At 43.2% G+C, this 22396-nt stretch overlaps 1 protein-coding gene across 1 annotated transcript in view; it reads left to right on the forward strand.

The window, feature by feature from the left end:
- The first annotated feature begins 305 nt into the window (after positions 1–305).
- Positions 306–22396, forward strand: part of LOC139687572 (inactive dipeptidyl peptidase 10) — a 599750-nt gene continuing 577659 nt past the window's right edge. The window contains exon 1 of the mRNA XM_071584792.1: positions 306–927. The gene's annotated coding sequence lies outside the window, so the exon portion shown is untranslated. The remainder of the gene's footprint in view (positions 928–22396) is intronic.

Below are 22396 nucleotides of genomic sequence, written 5' to 3' on the forward strand. Positions count from 1 at the left end.
AGGACCCTCGGGGAGACCGTGCGAAGAGACCGCACGAAAAGAGAGCGCATGCACCGGAATCTCGAGGAAAAATATATTTCGACGCTCGTGTCCGAAATACACGCGTCCGACCGACCCTCCATCAACGCGACAGTGTGCGTTCACGCGTTAAGAATACTACGTGAATCAAAAGTTCGGAAGGTGGTTTTTGTGGCGTGGAGGCAGGCGTGAGTCCTTGGGACGGGAGTTAAGAGCCGTCGTCTCTCGCCGCGACGACAACACCGGCTCGCGACAGCAACACGTAAAACGCCCCCCCCCGCATCCCCTCCCCCCCGCAGACACACACACCTCCTCCCCCAGGCGGCCGTCGCCGCGCGAGGCCAGAGTGGAGGAGAGGAGCGAGAGGAGGAGAAAGACGAGAGGAGGGTGGAACTTGCATCCCTTGGACGTCCGGAGCAGGAGTAATTTCTTCGCCGTCGCGAGGGAAGAAAGTGCTCGGTGGGGGCGCAGTTGGTCGAAGGAGGCAGGGTGGAAGTGCTGTCGGCGATTAGTGGTGGTTGGAGATCACGAGGGAGAGCCGTCGAGCGGAGAGTGCGGGGAGAGAGAGACCGGGATCGGGAAGAGGATTCTTCGGGAGTGTCGGGCAGAGGAGTGATAGGAGAGCGATTGATAGCCATTGACAGAGTGGAGGAGAGAGGGAGAGGAGGTGGGAGAAGAGAGGAGGAGGAAGAAGAAGAGGAGGAGGAAGGAGAGGAAGAAGGAAGAGTTTGTGCGGATAGTGCGTCTGTTTTTCCCGCACGGAGATTCGGGAATTATAGTTCTCGGAAGGAGAGTAGAAGGAGGAGGAGGAGAAAGACAGACGGGAAAAGAAGGAGAGAGGAAGGGGGCACCGAAGGAGGAAAAAGCGAGCAGTGGGAGAGGATGACCACGCTGAAGCGGCTCTGACCGGTAAGTGACGGACCCGGGACGTGTTTTCTCGTTCCTGGGCACACCTGACAGGTCAGGGAGGAACACCCCATCCCATGGGAATCACGTGCGCGAACCACGCGAGACGCTTACTCTGGGTAGAGCGGGGACAGACGGTGGTACTCGTGTGTGTATATATATGTATACATAAACATATATATATGTATGTATACATATATATGTATGTATATATATATATATATATATATATATATATATATATATATATATATATATATATATATATATATATATATATATATATATATATATATATATATATCGCTCGCGCATATAAATACACCCCGGTGCGAGTGAGAAATCGTGGGTTTTGTGGACGCGTGTCCGAGTACTAAGATCGGGGGTGTGTCGCTCACGAGTGAGAGTGCGACTTGGTTGTCATGACGCGGTTCCTCCTCTCGCGGACACGCGTGGTTTCGGTCAGGGGAGGGAGGGGGAGGGTTTGCGGAGGTGGAGGGAGGTAAGGTGTGCACGTCGGTGGGCGGGAACAGAGGGGCTGAGAGAAGAGGGGGTGGTGGGAATGGGCGTCATACAACTGCATCCATTCTCCGCCTCTCCCTTCATCCCTCCCCTTTTGCGTAAAGGAAACGGGTGGAGGATGATTCTGCCCTAAGATCTCCGTCGCCAGGGGACATGAGCGTCGTCTTTAAGGGTCGCTAGTGGACCATCTCGTGGGACGGACGCCGGTCGAAGAGGAAGAGGGTATTTGCTTTTAATTCGAAAATAAAAGAAAAAGTTTACCACCGACGTGTGATTACTGCCTTTTAGAACAGTCCCCCAGAAGTTAAAAAATAAAAACCAAATTAAAATTAACGATTTCATGGCGTGATCGCGCAGTTTGATTGCGAGAGAAACCTTTGAGATTGAAAACACTCAACACTTCTCGTTCCCTCAGAAAAAACTGATGATGTGCGAACGCCAACTTGTCCGAGCGAGATTCGTTGCCAGAGCGATGTCATGTCCACAAACGGCCATTTTTCCCTCGAACGAACGTGATGCCGTGCGTGCAACCCCGTAAGGTCGCCGCGTCCAACAACACTGCCTGTGACATTTCTTGTGTGGAGAGAATCTGAGGATGAAAGGGATCGGGAACACTGTACCCCCATTTCTGCCCACCGGGCCACTGTATTCCACTCTGAGAGAAGCGAGTTGCGGCTTCTGTAAGGATAGGGACAACGCTGGATTTATTTATTTTCGCTTTTCATATGGCAATTTATATTGTTTTTAATCGGCACACTGTGCCCAAAGGATTTGTTTTGAACCAATGTGTGCGTGCTTGCGTGTGATCGAGGACGCCTTTACACAATGGTGCGTGTGGACGACCGATTCGCGTCTGCGTGCTGAAACCTTGAGTTGGCGATAAGGCAGGCATAGAGGGAGGTGAGCGCTTGCGAAGATTGTTTCAGCGGAAAGTGCTGACAGCTGTAGTCATCGGAGCCATAAGAATAAGTGAAAAGGAAATTTGACCGCTACCAAAAGATTTTTCGGAACCTTAAGATGAATACTTAGCGTCGGAATCAGCCCACCGATACAAAAAAAATGCGGTACAGAGTTTTGAGACCCCCCCTCCGATCTGAAAAAAGTGCGTATCTTGGAGAGATATTTACACGACAGTCAAGCATGAATGGGAAAATGTTAGCGAAAGAGAAGAAAACCACCGGGATGCGAGCCATTGGAATGCGATGTGTATGGAAAACGTGATTTTCGAATCGGACAACCAGCGGAGGCAAAGGAGGGGTGGGGTAGCGAGGCGGATGTGAAGGATTCATTCCCTGGGAGATGAATAAGAGGCATATAGGGTGCGGAGATAGGGGGAATGGAAGGGGGAAGAAGTGGGGATGTAGGGGAGCACCTCGTTGGCGAATGGGGAAAAAATTGAGTTTTTTTAGGGGTTGATCCCTATAACCACCCCCGAACCCTTTTCGGACCACTCTGCTCACCAGTTTTCGTCTGTACCCCTACTTCTAGCTCTTTCTCTCGCCATCCACTCATTCATCTAGTCCGATCGAGGTGCCGCGTGCGGAGCACAGAGAATCGATATCTGCGGTGGGGCGGCAAAGGGGGAGGACGGGAAGGAAGGGAGCGCACTAGGGTGGAGGGGTCAGGGGGCAGAAGGTGCGGAGGAAGAGGGGCGCCGGGGAAAGAGAGAGAGAGACGCAGGAGGAAGAGAGAGAGGGAAGGAAGGAGAGGACTAGAAGGAGGAAGAGAGAGAGAGAGATAGGAGAGAGTGAGGAAAAGATGGAAAGGAAATGAATGGGAAAGTTAGAGAGTAAAAATGCGGGAAAAAGAGTGAGTCGGGATCGGGGTCGCAAGAGAGTGTCCCCACATTCCTCGCCCAAACACGAGCCTCTCGCGAATGGAAATGTGATTTCCAGCTGCTTTCCCTGATTTACATCAACGCTCCCCCACCCACTTCTCTCTCCCGCTCCACGACGACATCGCCCGGGAGAAGGTCGCGCCACGCGTCAACCTTGCACGCGTTCGTCGCGCCTGAGCAGCAGTAGATTTGCTCGTCCGGGACTCGAAGCCAGTCCCTCGAGTCCTGGTGGGTGGGCTTGACTGACCACGAGCGGGGTGGGCGGGTCGTCGATGTGAGAGCTGGAGGATGTCAACTAACTGGAGGAAGAGGCTTTAGAAGGAGGTCACGTACGCACATGCCCGAGAAAAAAAACTTCCCAGTTCCTCCTTCAAAGTGCTAACTAACTGCGGCGTGAATTTGGGCACATGGCGATTCAAAGAGGAACAATTGCGTAGGGTGGAGGGAGAGAGAGAGGTGCATCTTAGGAGTTCCTTCTTTCAAGAGCATTTCCTATGACTCATCCTTTTACATTTTAATTTTTGTAAATTATATGGTCATAAAACATGAAAGACATGGCGTTGATCTCTTTCTTACCCAATAAACCTTTCGGCAGTTGGGATCCGGTCAGAGTAAATTTTAAAAGGAATGTGGACGGTAGGAGGGGGCAAATTCGCTTTAAACGCGGGAGCAGAGATAGTTCTTCATGTGCTGAGCGATGCCAAAATAGACATTCCCTATGCAAGAGTTTAGTTTTGACTTGGGATTGCCGGGATTTATTTCGACTCAATTTTGAGCAGAATATCCGTGCAGAGCCTCCCGGACTGCGCTGGTGGCGGGAAAACGTCTCAAGGGATCATATTTTTCGTGGTAACCTCCGGTCAATCCCTTAGAGGCCTTCAATTTTTCAACATCTGAATATTACTGCTTTATACCTCTCCATTGTTAACGCAACTAATTGCAATTCTCAGCTGCTGGGCATTAAGAAAAATATATTTTATGCGTTGACTCGCTTTCAAATTTCGGTGTGAAATATTTTCGAGAGCTATCAAAAAACTCATTCAAGACATCAAATTCCACTAAACTTTATTTTTGCTACCATTGAGTAGGTGTCTACATTCCCACTCCTGAATTGACGGATGATAATTAAGACTCTTTCACAGACCCATCTGCGGAAATCATGGGTCGCGAGCTCGATTAAGATGTAATAAACTTATAGCCATGAAATAGGATTGCACTTAGTTCAAACTGCGACGCCACCTGATTTCGATCATAAGAAGAGATTAGCATTCCAAACTGCCGCTTTACTATTTCACCGATAACACTGCGACCACACACACTAAAACCTAAGAGGTACCTTCTTCGATATATTAATTTCTAGTTTTGCATCAAAGCAAGAATTACGGCGATATTTGTGTTCATTATGAAGATTGGATGGATTATGCAAACGCTTAAAAAGTGCTCTATGGCTGGTGAATAAAGAGCGTTCCTTTTGTTTATTACGCGTGAGCTCTGTTCAGCTGGCAAAAGGTTTGCTTATGTTGTAGGAAGCATCTTCAAATCAAACTGATTTCTCCGTGATTTTCCCGGGCATCCAATGAACCAATAAGAGACCTTCCCATGGAAAAAATAACCAAAACTGAGCAATGAAAGCACCTCAACCAAAGAAACTCATGCTTAGATGCCAAGGAAAAATATGGCTAACGCTAACAGATTTGGATGGTAACGAAAAATTAAGTGCATCATCGCAGAGGGAAATTGTTGTTTAGGACCCGGCACAGATCTACGATATGTTTGCTTTAGAATCTAAGACATTTTTGGGTATATTGTTCGTATCCAGTGACCTTATTTATCATGGAGAATCAAGAAAGAAAGAATTGAGACTTCCCTTCAGTCTGAAGATCTTTCCAGCATCAGGGGCTATCAGTTTCTTCAGCTGTAAACAACGGCCATAAAAGAAAACCAAAATCCCTGTACCATGAATATTCGAAAGTCTTGAAGTCTTCCTTCATTCAAACTTTAAGGGTTTTATGATGAATTTTCCTACATTCTACGGGGAAAAATGAAGGAGGGCGGAAACATTGAATTTACGTCTAAGAATCCGAAGTGAGTTGAACAAGATGCTCGAAAATTCCCGAGTGTCGGGAGGCGACCGCTTCCTTCGCCGGGCGAACGGAGATGTGCTTTGGAGGGCGAGGGGGGAGGAGTGAAGAGAGAGGCGCGGGCCGCAGACAGCCGGCGGCGGGGCGTGCGCGTTCCCCTGCACCCAAACCAACCCCCTCATTCTCCCTCCCTTTTTCCCTCAACCTTCCCCGGCACGAATGATAATAAAGAAAGCAAAAAAAAACGTCCAACAGTCACTCCTCACACCCTTATACCCTAAACGGGACAACAGCAAGCGTTCCTTTTCATACAAATAACGCAAACTGGGCATGGGTGCGTACATACGTCCATAAGGGTTCATACACACGTCCGTCCTCGCGAGTTGGAGGATGAGTCCGGGCGAACACATTTTTATCTTGGTTTCCTATAAATATTATAAGCATATAATTTATTTTAAGGGAATTTAAAAAAGAAACACGCCAATGGAAGGTTCCACACGAGGTTAGTGGGACTACGGTGCGCGCAGAAGGCGCGCCGGAGGAGTGACCTTAAGGCCCCCAGGAGTTCCAGGAAGTGACCCCCTTTGATAAATAAGGGAGGTGAGGAGAGGAAGAGTTCCTTTTTCCCTTTGCCACCCCGGAGGGAAGAAGAAGGTGCAGGGGGTGGGGAGAGCAACGCTTTCCGCGTCGGGGGTACGCACGGGGGGGGGGAGAGGAGACTGACGGGGGGGCCGAGTGCGGGGGAAGAGGCGGTGGAGGAGGCAGACACCCATTCGCTTCCCCGGCGACCCCCGCTCGCCCACTCGCTCGCTAACTCACTCACTCGCCCTGCTCCTGCGTCCCTGGATGTTTTTCACCTCCCACTTCTCGCCTCCCTCCGCCGCCCCCCTCCACTCCGCCGGCCCTCCTGGCACCCCCCCTCCCTTTACTCCCCAAAAACTCCTCCTCCGCTGCCTCTCTCTTTCCTGCACCAACTCACCACCCTCCGACTCTTCAAACCCGAGGGGTCTTCTTCATCCCCCCATACATTCCGCCCCTACCCCCTGGGGACCCCTTCCCCTCTCCCACCTACCCTCAAATGCACGGAAGAGGGAAATGGGGAAAGAAGGTTTGACTTCGCGAATCGTTCGTTGGTGAGGATAGGGATTCAATTGGAAAAGAGAGACGTAAAGAAATACGATCAGGATACATATACTTGAAGCATGACTACGCGAATATGTTAAGTACTCAAAAATACACCCCCCCCCATACACTCACACACATGCGCGCATACACGTCACATGACTTCGAATCTCGTGAGAGGACGCCCTCGTTATTTCTCGCGCACCGATCTACACCTTTCCCTCCCTCCTCCCTTCCCTCACTCACTCACTTAAACTCCGTCCGACGCGTTTTGCCAAACTGTTGCGTCATCAGCCTCGCTTACGTCATCGGGTGCACCGACGTGATGCGCTCACCTGATGACGCAACAGTGTGGCGTAACACGCCGTGAAGACATGTCAAAATAATCAGTAGGAAAAATTACGCAGAGTAATTATTTTCAATCGACAGAGAACCTTTTTCTTGGGACCTAATTTTTCAGTGATTTGTAAGAGATAATAATCGTGGAAGATTGGTCCACAGGTGACTAAACTCAGAGACTAAAAGTAACGATCAAGTTTTCAATTAAATTTGTCCGGAGGCAACTGACATTTTGAATTGACTATCATTTGCATTTCAAACTGCGCGGATGTAAAAATCTAATTTAAGGGAAGAATCACCAATCAAATTTGACAAAAACTATGACGATGAGAAAATTGTTGCTGAAGGATTACGAGGAAAATTGTTTCGGAAGAACTCCGTATCCAAGAAATGAGAGCATCACAAATTGTATAAAGAGAGAAAGATATTTTTCACTAGTATTAACTTTCGATGCCAGAGAAACATTAAATAACCTAGCCTAATGTTAGAACGAGAGCACAGGCCATTCGGATAGAATCAAAGAAATTGGATCATATGCAGCTTTATCTTGCATCCAAATACAGTAGAATGGAAAGAATGGGCTGCAGTAAACCAAACAAAGCATTGAAATATTGATGATGATGATAGAAATTTAGATCTCGGACTAACAGAAGTTAAGTAGTCCCAGGGAAATGATGGTTATTTTAGCACTGGTTATTGGAACACGCGTTTACATCTAACCCTCTAAATTCATATCATGAAAACTTTTTTCACTATTCCACCATAAAACACTTGTTCTCCTGGCCCTGGAAACTAAAACTGGCGTTAAAAATAATACTGTTATTAGAAGAAATTTGATTGCACCATGATTGGTATTGTAACAGCAGAAGGGACGAAGGAGGAGGCTGCAAAAAGAGAATATAAGCGTCTAAATACACACTGAACGCATTGCACACTGGTTGGAGGGTCGCATATTATTAAGCGCGAATGTATTATACGAGGTTAGGCTGAAAACTAATGCACACATGCTTGTAGACCACAAACAAAATGACCTTCAGAAGCACTCCTGGTGGCATGTGGAAGTAACATTTCCCCTCAACACGCATGCATAGGTTTGAGGTCGTTACATTCATCCAGTGTATTTTGAGAAGCAGAAGTATGGAGACGTGTTCTAGTGCTATGTCAACGCGAGTTGAACGACTTGCTGTTATCGAATTTTTATCTGCTAAAAAAAGTGACTCCTACTGAGATTCATCGTCGTTTAAAGGAAGTTAATGGTGACGATGCTGTTCATAGGTCTACTGTAAATCGATGGGTAGTAAAATTTCGTGGTTTCGAGCCAGGAAAACCCATAATTGTTGATGAGATACACAGGCGATAAACATCGCAAACTCGTCGAAGATTTGATTCAGAATGACCAGCGAATCACTCAAAACGTATCGCAAACTATATTGGAAGATTCAATGAACGTGTCGGCTTCATTATTGAGCAATTGGGATACCGTAAATTCGGTGAACGATGGGTAGGGCGCCGTCTCACCACACACCTCGCGTGTAACTGAAGAAGCTCTGCGAAATCTAAAATTTGAACCTTAAGCAGAGCATTTTTCATAGATTCTATCAATTCCGGAAGTCTAATTCGAGAGATCAGACACCGAAACCTCGTGGAAACCATCTCATTCGCGTCTTTCATATTATGGATACGTTGACTGGCAAACGTTGCTGATTTAGGGATTCGTAGTTTTTGCCTCTGAGGTTCCTGGAATTTCAGGCTTTAATGCCTTTAACTTTCATTTCCAACTCCCATCCACAAGAAAATATGTACAGCTCACTCCCCTTTGCTTTATTTTTCGCTCGGAGATATCTTCCCCCTTTTTTTGTGGATGTGTTTTTGCGACCGGCCTTCTCCTCCTTCCAGGAACACCTCCCACGCCTACACCCCCTTCGACCACCACCCCCAACCAAACCCGAAGCGACTAAAAACTATCCAAAAGCCTCCTATCCGCATCCGCCCACACTCACACATACGTATAGTGCCACCTCCTCAGACTCTACTAAAAACTCCCCACGAGCGGCAAAAACAATCCACTTCATTTGTTGCCATAGGGTGAGTGAAAGGCGACTCGTATCTTCCCTTTCCGCGTCGATTCGACCCAGAGCAGCGACTTGAGACCTTCATTATCTTCTTTTTCATCGCTGCGGCTTCATGGCAAACGTTTTTGCACTTCATAAGGAATGCCTATTGGCTACGGATTGCAAGCTAAGGATTAGTTTGCAGAAAGTTGGAAGACGTAGATAACTGTGAAAGTTTGAGCTCTTCTATCGTAAATATCGGCTTGAAATATTTTTAATCCCGGGATATCTTTAATAAAGAGGGGATTCCGGCAGTGTAATTGTTTCACGGCTCACATACTTACATATTATGTACGTGCAAAAAGACATATTTAAGGTCACGATATTCGCATGAACGTGTTTTCACAGGTAGATAAATGACGCGAGTTAAAATACATGAGGAAATGTTCACAGCAAGTCCAGGACTCCTTAAGTGCATAACATAGGCCCCCTACTCAAATAAACTACAATGCATCCAGTATGTACCTAGGCAAGGCAACGGAGATTTAACAATTCAATGCGTCGTCAGCGGCAATTCATTCACCTACGTCACCAACATTCCGATCACTTGCTTAGCCGAGGCATTAACACCTAAAGTATCATATTCATATTTTTATTTAATGGGAAATCGAAAAAAGAGAAGAGAATGGACGAACCATGGACTTTCAGGACCCTTTGGCGCCTTTCGACAAAAGTAGGCAAATGCGGACGTCGGGTTTCTCTCCACCCTTCCTTTCCCATCCATCCCTAATGGCGCAAATGACCTTAGCTGTCGGTCGCCTTCCACAAACTACTACTATTCGAAAAAAGAGAATGAAGTTTTTCTAAATAAATTGCTTGGTGCGCATTTTCATGTCACCGATAGAGACCATTCTCGACTAGTAGGTGCAAAAGTGAAGTAAGTAATTATCTCGTGAAGTGGATTGAGTATTCGTCAGGGTCCGGTTGGAAACAATTACTGATCACCACCCAGCCTTACCGATTCGGCGTCACGCACTCTTGCTCTACTTAGTTCGTCAATAACACTGTCCAGATCGAAGAAATTAGGGAATATGAAATAGGGATAAAGAAAAAAGTGAGAGATTCTGCAAGAAATACGGAATATGAGTCGTACAGCACTCTGCTGGACGCTGAGTCAGACGAAGGTAACGGACGCAGCCTCGTTCACACTTTAGGGATACAATTACGCAGGTATATTACATTTGATGGAAACATACGTTTTTAAGGAAATGTTATTTTTTTGTCGTTGGCATTTATTATATGGTAAACTTCTCGAAATTGAGAAGCCTAAAAAATAGCGAAACTGGAAGTATTTAGTGGAATTTGTGAGTGATACATGGGTGTAATTCAACGGTCACTTCTTTATTATCATTAAAAAATACACGCTTCAACAGTATCGTGAAATTTCCACGACGTTTCGCACTGCCCGTGGCGCGTTCCTTTGGAATAGCATTCATTGCTCATTGTGATAGTATAATCTCCTTTTGGTGCATATATAACATCACATTTCCGTGAAATGTTCACGGTACTCAACCAGGCCTAGATCAACCAGGTTTTTTGTGGTTCGTGATCTTAAACAATTAAATTTATTTTGAATAAAAGTGACATACCCGAAAACTCCCCACCGTTGAAACTAGTCCTTCTCTCATTCCATACACATAATTCTTATATTTTCTGTCTTCCCAATCCATAAAAAACGTAATTTTATGAACGGATTGTTTTTTATGGTTTAATTTTTTTTATCTTCCTCATATTACGACCGTTTTTTCAAGACTATTATGATAAAGAGTTGGCATAATAGCACTTTATGCCAGTAATAACAAAAAACTAACTGCGGTAAAGTCAAATGTGATTCGTATTGTTTATGACAAAGTGGGTCATTAGAACAGGCATCGATTTTTATTATTTTTGGCCAAAATTAAAACCATGGCAATTCCATTATATAGTGAAAACCAGAGATCCTTTTCAACAGAAGAGGTATGAAGTTGGGAAAAAATTAGGATTTGAGAACAGATACCTCGTAATGATACGCCCCACAATTAACCAACTTCCTATCGGACAGAAGTTTAAATGGAACTTGAAATGACCTCAGGGCTCCACATTAAGGAGTGGACCAGAATACTAACAGTTCCACCGCTAAAGCCCCGTTAATCGGATTCTGCATTATTGACATTGGAAGTTAGCACATGAGTAACTCATGAAACACTCTGTAAGTGTAAACGTCCAAAACTTAGTTTTGGTCACAATAGTTCAGATTAGTGGATAGAAACATGAGCAATTGGTATTTACCGAAACGCGAAAAAAATCAGAGAAATGAGAGGAAAGTGGCAGTGGTTTAAGATTAAGCAACATCCGCCACAATCGCATCTTTTTTACATAAAAATGTCACACTGTTAAGTTGCAGTTGTGAGCTATAAAAAAAATTATATTTTTCCATCGATCTATTCATTTTATAGGCGTTAATGTTCTTATTGTAGTCATGTTGGACCATAATGAATTTCTGTTAACGTAATGCGCACAAGAGAGAACGATAGAGACTCTTCACTAGAAAGAAAAAGGGACGACTCGGAAGTTCAACGAAATGGGGATGTAAGGCGAAAGAGCTGTCTGGGCGTCAGAGACTTAGCATTGGATAGGGAGGAATGGAGTGATGAAGCCAACCTATCTTCGGAGTGAAATACTAATGATGACGTTTATATTACGCCCACGTGCCATGTCAACATTCACCGAGCATCGAGCTGCTTCCTCCCAAACTGGGAACGTGCAACCGTTACTTTATTTGTCTTTCTCTTCAGGGAGACATTCCTTCTTGTCAGACAGAGCCGATTACTTCACTCGCTTGTGAATTCAGGCGATTGATGATTTTCTTCTCTGCTTGAGTCGTTTGTGTAAGACGTTTTGCTGCCCTTCGCAGAAATCTCAGGTACGTATATTTGCCTAGCTATGTACTTTGTGTCATCATAAGAACCTATTAATATAAGGGCTGTTGAGCAAAAAATGCTCATATTATTAAAAAATAAAAAATCTTTACCCATCCTCTAAATTTATGGTTTTTCTAAAAAAATCACCTTTAGGTTTACCTTATTTATGGCAATTTTTTGATAGATCCTACAAAATCGACTCAACAGTATTCGACACTGCTCTAAATGTTATAATTAATTTCCATGAAGGCGTGTGTTTACATTAGAGAATAGGCAAAAATCACATGGGGCTCGGTATGACCCACGAAAAGGAAATGAGGAACACACTTTACATTGACTTTTGCATCATATTCGACAATAAAATGTGCAACTGTGCATCTGATCGTGGTGCAGTATCCAGCCTGTTGCTATGAAATATAACCTTTTGCGATTGATATGGTCTTGAAGAATTTTCATTGTTTCCCAATAGTATGCCCCCTTTACAATTGTGCGCACTGGTGCGACATGGTGATTTTATGAATATTGAAAAATGATACGGCCATAACTTAACCAGCAGACATTTTCCGCTTGGGCTTTGTTTTGGTGTTGGCGATGGCGGAGATTTCCGCACAGAGCTTTGCTGTTTGCTCCCAGAATGAAAACAATATAGTCATATTTCACTATCACTGATTTTCTCCGAAAGAAATTTCTTATTTTCGTGTAAAAACAATGTCAACTGGCAACAAACTTGGATCCGAGCATCCTGTTGTTTGTTCACGAGTAGTCTCGGAATCTGGCGTGAACAAACAGGCCTCAGGAGTAATTTTTCAGTTACCATCGTGAGGACAGGGCTCAATGGTATTTTCAATACTTCTTATACTCCTCTTAACGTCATTTAATCATAGTTGATCACAAATTCAGCTGCAATGTTAACGTTTACTTCCGAAAAAATAGCCAATGACTAGAGGTCCGGGTTCATATTCCTTCGGAATCGATTGTCTTCCCTGTTTCAATATTTTAAACTATCTTCTAGTTGCGCAATAGGGAGGAAGAGACGATAAGATAGGCCTTAGGGATGGGATTTGTTCAGGGAAAAGCAGAATACCAATGTATTTGTGTCACCTTCATCGTTGCCAAATGCGAAATGGACATTGCTTCAACTTTAAACGGCAGATATTGAAGCAATACTGGATTGGAATGAATGACGCATATGCATTACACATTGTGATAACTGCATTACATAAAATTTAATTAGTGTGCAATGAATTAAGTGAATTTATAATTGAACAGCCCTCAAAGGAAGACCCTAGAGTTCACCTAGAGTACTTCTCCTCTGCTACTTCTTAATCCATTGTATCACTCAAGTACAATAAATTTCATTTTCAACTTTTCCTCAATCCTTAATTCGGAGTTATGTGCTACACATTTTGTGGTTTGAAAGGGTACGACGTCAAAAATATTGTGTAAATTCATTTAAAGTGTTTACGATATATTTAATGATGTTAAACATTTATTCCATGACTTTTTACTATAATAAACATTTAAATGCGACTCTAAAATATTTTTACATTTTATTTTCGCACTAGATTATTTGGAAATGCCTAATAGGAATAAAGTTGAGCTTATGATACTTGAAGCCACTCCTAGAATTTCACATGCGAGATGACAAACTATCAAAGACAAACGGTGGGAGTAAACCATTAGTAAGAGACAAACCTTTTCCTTTAGCAGTGGCAAGATAGCCACAAAAATCATAGAAGCAAATCCAAGGTAATTCCCCAATGTTCCAGACTAATGTAATAATAAAGCTTCGGTTTATTTTCGTGATTCATATTACACCAATTCATAAAGACAGAAGAAAAAAAATCCTAGCCCAAAATATATTAGAGTGCATTCTGAGAAACTATTCCATCAGAAATGTAATCGTTGCACGAATACATTGAAAGGTTTCTCTGCATTGCGAGTGAAATATGTAAAGCGTGTTAAAATAAGGTTGGGAAAATCGTTCGAAAAATGCTGTTTTGTTTCCCGAATACACAAAATAAGGTAAATGGGAAGGAAGCATGATCAACGATGCCACTGAAATCACCGCTATTTTACTGAAAAATCAACAAAAGCTCGATGCCATCGTAATTGTGCAAAAAACGCCATCAAATCTCTGCACTTTTCAGAAAATTTTCAGGATTATGAGGCTCTAAAATCCATCATATTTCCAAGTGGTCCAACGAAAGATCACCCGGAATTATGGGTGAACTGAAATGAAGAGAATGGCAAAAAAGTGTGCTGAGCGTTTTTTTCTGAAAAAAGGACCACACACACTCTCACATTCACCCAAGCTTTGTTGGTTTTCAGATAATGCACAGTGATAGGGAAAGCAGAAGGCATAGGAAACTGGTTCCCTAACCTCAGCGTGTGAAGGTCACCAATCTTAGTACGACCGCGACCCCTACTCACATCTATCAAATTAAAATTTGGCTTGATTTTATATGAATTGGTTTCTCAATCTATTACAGTTTAACTATCGTGAACACAGGTAGTAAATGTGGAGTCATGTAACATACTATACACAACCATTTCACGTCAAAACATCACTTTGGTACAAACTTAAACAAGGAGAACGGTTGTACAAAAGATTTAAAAACGTTTTATAGACTGAGAACACTTGGAATTATGGTTATAACCTTAAAGAAATACCTTTGCACGAAGCAAGACTAAATCTACATTGTGATGCAGATAATATAAAACTATGGATGTAGGACCATTTTTTTTAATTTAAACCTTTTAGTTTTAGTTAAAATATTTATTTTATTAATATGATTACTGTGTTTATGGTTTTTTTATACATATAAAATCAAATTTCTAAGGAAAATTCATCCACAAAACTAAAGTGTTTCACTTTTTTTTAGATATATTTCTTGTTATTGTTTGCCCGGCATTTAAGTAACCGGTATACTTAAAGGGAAAGGGCTTTGAAAGTCACGACATAGTATCAAAATCACCATAGAAGAATTTTGGAAGCCGAACTCTTCGTCAGCGAACCACATTCGTCGTAAATTATACTCAACACATACACAATAGGAATAACTTCGATCGGATTAAAACACAATCCCACTGTCAGGGAGGTCCAGGGACTTTATGGGACGTAGGCGGTGCAAGGTACCACACTCCAAGCTGTCAAATAGAGTTGCGTCAATATCTTTATTGATTATGCTTTCGCGGAAAGGATGAGAGGATTATGCTTTAGGATTGTTGGCAGGAAAGCTCTGCGACCTTGAAGGATCGAAGAATTTGCTTCAACAAATTACTCAATCGAGCCCGCACGCCACACCAAGAGATTGACGTATTTTTCTCAATGTGCGGGAGTCGCTCCATTGCCTCCTCGCTCCTCGGCTCAATACTTCAAAACTTCACACGGCGGGGGGGGGGACCGCTCAAGTGGGGGCCTGGATGGCAAGGGACCTGGGGGCTGCAGGGGAGTGCAGCGCACGCACCACGTAATCCCTCCGAACTCATGCCCCGAGCGCCAGGGTTCAAGAGAGAGAGAGAGCCCCTCCCCCTTCTATCCCCTAATATCCTCCAAACACCCGTCCCGCCCTCATATTTCTTGATTCATCTCTCTCCCTGCCCTCACCCACGCCCAACCCACTCGGTCGGGGAAAAATCGCTGCAAGTAATTTGTTTAGAAACGCTTCAAGAGGCCTCTTCTTCCCTTTGCCCTCCCGCCCTCCTCCTCCAACCTCCTGGCTGAGCCCTCTTACCTCACCCCCTCACCCTCCTACGCCGCCACCTGCATCGAACCCTCCTCCCCATCCGACCCTCCACCCAATCCTTCTCTCCACTCTCCATCTTCCCATATACTTGGTCGACCCCCCCCCCCCCCGGGGGGCTTACCCTAGCTTCGCCCTTCGAGAAACACTACCTCTCTCTCCTCCCGTGGAACACATTCATGCATTTGTAATGTGGAGGGTGGTCGGGAGGGGGGGATGAAGAGGGGTCGGGGGCGCAGAGGAAGTGCACTGGGGAGATATTACGACTTGTCGCGAGGGTGTTTTGCGTGTTCCTCTCACCCTTGTACCCTTCGGTGGGGGGAGGGCTGCGGGTGGCGCACATAAGCCGGTGGCGGTGCCTGCCATCCCGTCGTCCTTCCTCCCCGTCCCGACGGTCGCTCGTGCCCGTTCCCGTTCGCGATCCATGCACAGGTGCGCCCCGAGGCGAACAAAGTTCTCTCTCTCTCTTCGAGACAGAACAGTGCGAATTCCGCGATCCATCACGCTCAATGATTTCGGCGAAGAAATTCGATTGATACTGCTGCGATTGAACGCGAAACGTCACTTTTGTGATAGTAAACCGAAATGGTGGCATATCAAAACCTTTTGGTACACAAATAATTGTTCTCTTGCGAAGGCCGAATTTCCTCCGGTTCAATTGTATTTTTTGAATAGGATAACAACGAACGGATAAAAGACCGAAAACATTGAGCTTTTTTATTTAATTCAACAATCAATATCGATGATTGAGGCTTTTTAAATGCCAAATATAAAATAACTGATTTAAATGAAAAGAAACTATCATTGAGGGACAATATTAATTGTAAAACAAAAAAATATCATGCAAATCAAGGCAGGAGAAAATTTGAGGTTACTCTACTCTCTAATTTTAATGAAATACCTAAGGATTTAAGAATATTAATGTCATTGAATGCTGTTAAAGGGAGATTTAAAGACTGGCTTTTGCACAGAAGGGACTAGGGCTTGGAAAAAAACTTGACATGGAGTATATGTGGGTTTATATTTGAAATATTTTAAGCTAACACTTATGTTTATTTTGCACCTGATGTCAAGCCAGAACTGACTGGCTAAGGAGGACCAGATTGAGCAGTCCATTAATAAAATTCATCATATACTATTATTGTCAGTCCATTCGTAAATTTCATTATACACTGCCATCGTATGTCATTAAGAACGTACTACAATGGTGTATTATGAAGATTGTATTTTCATTGAATTGTTTCTGTTGTATATCATATATGATGAAGATTATACTCCTATTGTATATGATCAAGTTTGTATGCAAATTTATTTTATATAGATACCAAGAAAGAAACACCAAAATCGGTAAAAATATAATATTCCGATGGAATTCAGCAATGAGTGGTCATCATTATATTCGTCTCATTAAAAACGAGTTGCCATCAAAATGATAGGCCTAATGATCGCATGAATGACGAACTAAAATGAATACCTGGCAGGAAAGGTCTTCGGGTGTATTTGTACTCATTCCTTCGCACCGATGGTCCGGGTATTTCCGGGTCGTATTACAATACCAAACGTTCGTCTCCTGTGATAACATTGTCCACAAAGTCGGGGTGTTCTTCGACGCGTTGCAGAAGGTCGTCGCAAGCAAACACTCGACTCTGCTCTCGGTCGTCCATCAAGACCTTCGGCACGAGTTTAGCGCAGATCTTTTGCATCACCAAATTTACAGTGATAACGGCGTGCGCTGTCATCTTATAAGTGCCATTGTACGATTTGCAATTATGTACACACTTGAACGACATTCTGAATCCTGCACTTTACCCACACGTTTCACGTTGTCGTCGGTTCTTGACGTTGACGGCGGTCCAGTGCGGGGCTCGCCCTTCAGACTCTCTCGGCCATTTTTGAAGAGCTTGTGCCACTTAAAAACTTCACTTTGTGACGTGCTTTCATCCTTGAACACTTAGCAAATCATGCCCAATGTCTCCGCTCCCGATGTGTCCGATCCAAGTAACACTTGATGGTGTACCACCGTTCAATTGTTTGCTGCATTTTGCACTTCCACCGAGTTACTCGACAGGAGTCTACTATAAACACGATCAAGCCAAGAAGATCGATCGCAGTTGATTGGCGCTTGACGCATGTTGAAGGTAAGTCCTCCACCACCGAACCTGTGCGGCGCGGGCGCACTGCGACGTACAGTCGAATCAGGAACTAATTGTACCCGATAATTTTTAAACAAACTTTGTATACTATGAGCCAATGAGGAAATGTGCACTTTCTCCCTCCAGATATTTCTTCCAGAGATAACTTTAGTGGCCAGTTGGTCATTCCATCGTGACCCTTATTCCATTTTGCGTCTCGTGTTAAGGGAACTCGAGGAATTACGTAGGCCATCGTGACTTAAGAATGCAAGAGAGCATGTTATCACTTGGCTAAGTATTGAAGCAAATTGGTGGAGGGGGGAAACCTCACTGCTACCCACCGTTACGCGAAGAAGGAATCTTCCATCCCCCGTGCCCTCACCTCCTTCACCGTGACGTGGCTGTAAATACAGCGGAATGATTAAGTGGGGCACCCTTGAGTCCCCGGGAAGCAAGGATACAGGTCAGTGGGAGTAGGATGAGGGAGGGGTGGAGTTGGGGCGGGGAGGACGGGATGGTGGAGGGGGGGGGGGCGCCTGCCTGCTCCAAATTCGCCCGAACGGGAGGCGCCTCGTGTCTTCCCTGCTGCCATGCCCCATTGCCTGCAGGTCTTTCGCTACCCGTTTTCCCCAACTTTCGGGGGGTCGACAACCTTTTAAGGTAAGGAGCAGTCATTTTTTTATTACGTGCCTCTTTATGAAATCGCCTCATGCGGGCTAGTTACACATTCAAGTAAATTCATGCGTTTCATGTAAGTTTATGAACTCTTCAACTTAAAAAAAATAAATTCGGAATATTATCGTAAGAAAAGATACACAGAATTACGGCGAGAAACTCGGAAACAATTTATGATGTATGCAAAATTATATTAATTAATAATGAAGAGGTAATGTTGAAATTATCAACAGTACATTTCAGATGGCATCGATCAATAGTATGCTGAAATTGATGTGGGAATACGAAGGAAATATACTGCCCACGGTAAGATAACGGGGAAATATGTGCTGTCATATGCAAGAGTATTCAAATATAATTGAATGCGTTTTGAAAGTTAAGCACATGTGACATAACTAAGCAATCAAAAGTTGAGTACTAGAACAGTGCAAACGCGATTTTACCCTTATTATTGTAAATTACTCGCAAAGTACTAATATTAATTAATTAATTCACACTTTATTTTGAGATTTCTATGTGTATTCATAAACCTATTTCAGAACGTAACATATTTAAAACAATGTATTAGGTTGTAAAGTCAGGTTAATCCCTGTAGCCAATAAAGGGCGAGAAGATGTCAGTACCGTAACACTGCTCGAACGAACCGAACTTTACATTCAAAGCCAATAGTTGATGTCTTCTTTCAATGTATTAGGTTCATTTCACGTAATTCAACAGTGCAATATTATCAAATTTACATCTTAATTCAAGTTATTCAAACGGTAAAAAAAGCAAAATTAAAAACCAAAATAGCCATTGTTCACAAGAGAAAAACCTATAGCCATGCAAAATGGTGTTGTAACTGTAGTAATCCAATAAAGAGCCCGAGTTCTGATCTGATCCACCCCCTTCACAGTTCTGTTTCCCGAGCACTTAACCCACATGCCCTCAGCCTAGGGGTTGGGAACGTTCTCGATCATCATCTCCTGCGAACACAGATCCCCCGGGGATTAAGGGCTAGGGATGTGATACAGTTATACGAGTCGTACAAAAGCACTATTTTTATCCCACCTACCAATGCGGAATCTATATCATCTTGGACGTACGTTGTTTCATATACGGAGACGCAAATTAAAGATATAACCAGAGTCGAAACTTCTCAACCGTAATTTAAATTAACGAAATTGAAGACTGTAATTTAGAAATATGGTGATAATTATTTTCACATGTAAAGAACATAAAGATTCTTAACGACATCTACGCTGTAGTCAATAGCCTCTATATATTTTACTTGGCTGGTTTTTTCATCTCATCGCTAACTAATTTTAATTCAAGGCTGGAAGGGAGACAGCTGCTGACTCTTAGAGAATAATTCCGAGAAATAGAACTGCTTTTATCGTGAAACATTTAAATTTAAAAGTTTCACGCAACACTTGCTCTTTGGAAAACTTTGCCTTTTTCCATTGCGTACAATTTATTTCTTTTGAAGCCCACTGAGTAAACTGAGCGCGATTCGACGCTTTTACTGCATTATTATCGAGTGAACAAATTAAAATGCCGGACCGTGTTCAGTTTATTGTGCGACCTTTAAAGTAGTCTGACAAATATCAACTACAGGCTACTTGTGAAGAATGAATAATAGATGTCATACGTTTCCGTCCAATCATCGCTAATCCTCAATTGCTAAACTGACATTACCCACAGCTCTTTAATCTTCTCTCTTTCATGGTAACACCATCACCGATTCACACAGCTCCTTTTCGTCACGTAATTCTTAACTTTCCTGTGGCACTCGACCTTTTGCCTTTTCCCTCTTGCGATCCACTATCACGGTCTTGACAATTTTACTGCGATGTTGTGGCAAATCAATATATTCCTTCCCTCTAATACCATATGATTTGAATGACGGTGGCACAAAAATATGTATTTGCTCCGCTTTACGTACCAATTAATAGTACAACTGAAGAGTTATACTATGTTTGCTAGTGCAACCTGAAATTGCAAGGTTGGAAAAAATGAGTGTTTCGACAATAAGATAAAGGAATGGGCAGGGAAAGTTGATAAAAACCATTTTATACATATAATAATGATTTTAGATGAATTGACCTATCCTTGGTATTCTTTATCATTTCTCGCGATGATAACATTGATGTTACGTCTAAATGCCCACTTGATATTTAGCGTCTACTTCCCACGTTAGCTGCTTCTGTCCCATGTTACGATGCTCAAAATCGAGTGTTTTCCAAACAGGAATCAAATTGAATTGAAAAGGGGGAAATGGTGGAAGCATGTCTTTCACCGGGAAGTGAGGCCAGAGTGAAAATCCCTATGGGTAGTGACGGAGGTGCCACCTGGCACAAAATGTGACGATCTTACACGATTCGCCGACGGAGTCATTTATCTAATTCGAAAAAAATGAAAGAAAACAGAGATCTAATATGGTCACGAACAAATTATAGCTCCATTTCTATGACACCGAGGATTCATGTTCTAAACTTGAGAGGAAAACATCAAATAAATGGGAAATAATTAATTGGAGTAATTCACGGATTGAAAACTTCGAGGGAAGGATGCAAAAAAATTGGATAATCGAATCGCCATTGTTTCCGCCTTCACTGCCCAGTGGTTTATAATCATCAAAATTTGATCGGGTTCATAGTTTGGTGAGATCAGTTGTGGTGGTATTTTATAAAATTAAAACTAGAAATGAGTTTGATTCAAACAAGTTTGAGTGAATTTGTTGGAGTGACTTATCCGCAGGAAGGGAAATGTTTATTTATTTTAAATGGAAGTATCATTGTGAATTTTCTCTTGTATGCATAGATGTACGAGTGTTATATTATGATTCAATTCACCTAGTCTACTAGTTGGCCCAAATCTTTCTTGGGGCTTATCTTGAGGCAGCCGGAAGGAACAGGTCTATTACAAATAAATGAAATATCTTGATGAAATAGATTAGGTGTCACATTGAGTCCACCTTCGAGTGTAACTGCCAAGTGCTCCATTCAACTTCACCTTATTATTTAGCATGTCACATCTTTATGGCCGTTCGCGTAAAAGAACGTCATTTTGTTTCACAACTTGTATTCATTCGCGTTCTTTTTGGAATTTTCTAGGAACCCAAAGCATAATATCTAACGTGTGACAAAGAGGTCTGCAGCTGAGTGAGTGCCTAGATGGAAGTAGGGCACGTGGCCAAGAGGCGACGAGAGGGAAGAGGCTGACTGCTTGGTGTGGTTCCCAAAGGGAACTTAACCGAATCCCAGGCGGTACTCTCGGGAATCTAGTCCAGGAAGATTAAAATTGATGAGCCGGGTGTGAGAACACAAAAAGTTCCTATACGCCGTAGTGTGTGGGGTTGCCAGGTTGGATCCGCCGTGTGCGTGACACCAATGGCGGCAACCACAAGAGGGAGAATTGAGGAGATGGAGGGTTAAGCGAAACTCGGTGTCGACAGTATTTACAGCAAGGTGTCTTTAAACTCTGACGTGCGCCTCTTGCGGCAAGTATTTCTGATATACTTCTCTGTTGTTTTGAAGGTGAATGCGGAGGTCCTTCAGCCTCTGAGATGCCGAAAAAATTGTTCTTTACCGGGATTCTGAGGGGCAACTCCTCAGATTTTACATAAAAACCACATTAATGAAGCCGAAGTTTGATATGATAGGTATGACCTGATTTATGTACGAGATGGGACTCGAACTTGTGACCTGCGGGGTAGAAAAGTATTAGCTCTAATTTCTATTTGTAAATAAGTAATCACGAGATAAAGTGCGAGCGGTTCACATAAAATTTACTAAAACCTAGAACCATTTCACGATTTTGCAGCGTAGACCATTAAATAATATATATATATATATATATATATATATATATATATGAATTTTGGCCATTGCATTAACGGAATTGTGAGCTGGTGCATTGTGTTGATTAGACCACATTTTCTTCTTCGTCAAATGCGGCAGCTTTTGCTTGATTTCTTCGCTCAAACGTTGGAATAAGTTCGCATTATACTCGCCGTCGATAGTTTT

The sequence above is a fragment of the Hetaerina americana genome, unplaced genomic scaffold, assembly GCF_022747635.1.
Source record: "Hetaerina americana unplaced genomic scaffold, ioHetAmer1.1.p SCAF_1, whole genome shotgun sequence".
Taxonomy (NCBI): Eukaryota; Metazoa; Arthropoda; class Insecta; order Odonata; family Calopterygidae; genus Hetaerina; species Hetaerina americana.